The sequence below is a fragment of the Leptonychotes weddellii genome, chromosome 1, assembly GCF_054177405.1.
Source record: "Leptonychotes weddellii isolate Sample4059 chromosome 1, ASM5417740v2, whole genome shotgun sequence".
Classification (NCBI taxonomy): Eukaryota; Metazoa; Chordata; class Mammalia; order Carnivora; family Phocidae; genus Leptonychotes; species Leptonychotes weddellii.
Genome location: NC_138369.1, coordinates 160,694,720 through 160,698,585, shown reverse-complemented (window position 1 = coordinate 160,698,585; position 3,866 = coordinate 160,694,720). Strand labels below are relative to the sequence as shown.

Here is a 3,866-nt window from a genome sequence, read left to right as displayed (position 1 = left end):
ACAAAGAGGTAGAGATCATGGGGCCATCTTGAACTCTGTCTACAACACTGCTGTTTTCTGACTTTGTCTTTGAATGCTCTTTCCTCCCACCAGGCAACATTTGTGTCTTGATTTACTGCCATGGCTGCATATTAGATGTACAAATACATTTTCACTGCCACCTGTTATTTTTCTCGATTCATTCTCCTGGATGTTTATAGCATGAAATAATTTCATGATTTATAGTGGTAAGATTAGAGACTTAGAGCTTAATGTTTTAGTAAGTAGGAGTTAAAACAGAGAAGGATCTTGTAGAGAATTTCCCCATTAAGATGTTAGATCCACTCTCTTTTTGTAAATCACATATTTAAGTAATTGTTTATTAAACTGATAAGAACAGATACTACACTTGATCTTAGCCAAAAGGCCGAGAAGCGATTAAGTAATTGTTTATTAACAAAATAACAAAACCAAACTAAAAAAACCTTTACTTAAAAAGCATAAACAAGATGATTATATTTTGTTTTGTTTTGTTCACCAAAATATTTCCACGCCAACAGCATTGCTCAGGTCAAGCTGAGTGGTAAGCAAACGATTGACAAATGCTTGAATACATGCATGCATAACAGAACAAATGGATGAATCATTCTGGTTAATATGCCTCCAAATGGGAGAACATGATGTCAATGCCCTTGCTGCTCAAGAGAGTGATCATTTCAGGTTCCCAGGCTAAAGGTCATGCTCTTTGAAGTATAACAACCTTGAAGGATAATCAATGTTTTCTCTGGAGATGTGTTGCATTAGGAAATTACTGAATGCATTTTCTTTTCAGAAACAAATGCACATGTTACATCGTTTTTTTTTTTTTCCAAACGACACTTTAAAAAAATAGAAATTATTTCTTAGCATAAAGTTGGAAATACCTCACCTAATTTCAGAATAGTCCACAAGAACATTGCTCTCAAAATTTCAGTTAATTTGCCAAGTGTTTTACATACTTCTCATACTTTTCTCCAGTGTTATAAATTACTTTGGACACCAATTGAAAAATCTAGTTCTTAGAGCCATTCAAATTGCATTAATTTGAAAATAATAAAACTGATTTAATAAATGTACTACAAAATAAAACTAAATATTTATAAACCACAGAAAATTTCATGGTTAAATACAATGAATAACCCATTGATATCTCCTCTCACAATATGAAACCATTATAAATACTTTTCAAGTTGATCCAATAATTTTTCTTTCTTGGACTTTTTTTCTCCTCAATAATCACATGAGGGAATATGTATAAAAGGAATTTTACTGTCATCTTCTTTACAGTAGTAGAAAAAAAAAATCAAACAGCATAAGAGGAGTACAACTGAGATGACTTATAGCCCTCTTAATGCTGCAGTCGGTCCCAAGGCCATAACTGACACTCATCATTGCCTTCCTAAACCCATTCTAGATCCCCAACTAGTAATTCTACTGGTCTAAGTAGCTTACCTATTGGAGTGACCCAGACTCTCATCAATAAAAAATCAGTGATTCTGTGTCACAGGTTGGGCTCTTCAGAAAAGAAGTTAAGAATTTTGGGGTCCAGGATTTATATTAAGGATAACCTTTGTGAAAGAAGGAAGAGAAAGTGGATTAAGCAGAAAGAGAGCATAATGTAGGCATGATAAAGTCTTGGCCAACCCAGCAGTGAGTTCTGGGACAAAGGCTACCTGTTGGAGTTATCCTTTGTCAGGACAAAATGGCCAGGCTTCTATACCTATGACTTACTCAGCCATCAGGTGCAGGCTTCCCCCAGAAGAGTGGAATCTTGGGAGAAGTGACTCTATGCAGCTGAAGTTAACACTGAAGGAGTTGACAGCTAGAGGCTATCTGCTAACTACACTTCCTGAAACTTTCCTTAAAGGGAGAACTAGGTGCTACTTCTTCATACCTACCATATACTGATTCCCATACTTTTAGCAGGCCACTGCTGCTGTATGATCATTATAGTTACAGTTGGCCAAGAGAAGCTCTAGCGGATCACCTGTATGTAAAACATTCTTTTCTGCCTCCCTTATGTAATAGTAGCCCTATATCCTCATGATGATCAGGGTCAATAACCCATGTAACTCACTACCAATCTTCTGTATGTGGAAACCAAGATGTGAAGGTAGTAGAAGGAGAATGTTGTCTGGGAAACATCTGGACATGCAAAGATGCAATGGTGATATAGGAAAGATATAAATAACTCTAGTATCCCAAGCTCCCAAATGTCATTGTAGCATTTTCCTATCTGATAAAGCTTTTCTTTTTGGGAGGTGTGGGGGTGGGGTGGGAACACATTCTAATGACTTCACTAAAGTTTCTGAATTTAGGATTAGAGCCAGATTTTATCACTCCTTGAATAGTTGATCACAAAATCAAATCCAGGAAAATTGCCACAGAAGACTTGATAGATAGATCTATATGATATACAGATACCTATATTTATATAATCACCATAAAATTCTAGAAATACAGTAGGAACAAACACTTATCCTATGATACCAAGACAAGAAAAAATATTACTAGTTTGAACATGTCATTGCAACATATTTAACAGTCTTGCTCACGTGTGTAGGGGAGTAAACACTTTTCCCTTTACTCTCCTTGGTTCTCCAGATAGGGCCCTGCAAACTAGACTGTCAAAAGATAGACTAACAAAATAAAAATAGTTTATTAATGCATGCAATGCTCATCAGCAGATAAAACTTGGTGATGAGTAACTCAAAAGGACAGTTAGAACTTGGGCTTATATTAGCATCTTAGCAAAGGACAATCAATTTATTGAGAGGTGACAAGACAAAGGTAAAGGCTTTTAGACTTTTAGGGACAGCAAGGCATGGGAAATAAATATATGGTGAAATATAAATATATGGGAAAACTATGGAAGATAAGGGCTAGTTAGTAAGGTTTGTTTACGTAAACTCTTTCTCAGTGCCATCTCAACTCTGGTAAGAATGATGTTATCTCCATCCTGGTATAGGAAATAGGGGAGGGGCACCTTTAAAGGGAAATTTATGTTCTGCTTTCAAGCAGATAAGGGGATGGCAGACAGCTTACCCCGTGTCTGCTTCTTTTCAATTGCCTTCAGTTCAAAATTATTCTTGTGTCAAAGTGACATATTTGGGGGTGTCATGTTCTGAACCCCTTCACATGCCTTTTGCAACTACCCGATTATGTTTCTAATTGTTTGCTTGTTGATTGTCTGATACCAGTACCCAATAGTGGCCTATTATGGCTGAGATCCCAGAAATACCTTGATGCAGGACCTGCTACATGATCTGTGGTACCCAGTGCAAAATAAAAATGTGAAGTACCCTCATTCAAAAAGTAGAAAAACTCTCCTGTTAAAATATAAAGACCTTCCCTTTTTGGGCTCTCTCTTGACTTGTAGTGTTTTTTTATTTGCTATTTGAAACTTTAAATTATTAGCATGGATTTTATAGTTCATTTTCATATTGTGAAATGCCAGTTTTCAATGCATATGTAAGAGCATTTAATGCATAAGAATCACTGAAATTTGTATTTCATTGTTCTTGATACCTATGCATTTCATTTTCCCAGAACAGTGGAAACACTGCACAAGATTAGCTCAACTGCTTTTATGTCATTTCTTGATACTTTGCACATTCTCTCAACACACTCTTTCTTTGGATTACTGATGAGTAAGGAAAATCTGAGTGATGCCATATTTCCCTAGTCCTTGATGACATCATTTTCAGTATGAATTGTCAGCAAACAAGGGGAAGTAACAGATGCAAGATAGGAAGGGATAGGGTTCCTTGGTCATTCATGTTTTTTAGAATGCTATTGCCTTCTTCAGCATTTGAATTAAGTCTTGGTTTGAACAGAAAGTTAGCACC

The 3,866-nt window shown here is 36.1% G+C and overlaps 1 pseudogene; it reads right to left on the bottom strand.

Annotated features, from left to right (window-relative positions):
* Positions 1-308: 308 nt before the first annotated feature.
* On the bottom strand, positions 309-418 carry LOC115936545 (U2 spliceosomal RNA; annotated as a pseudogene).
* Positions 419-3,866: the final 3,448 nt, after the last annotated feature.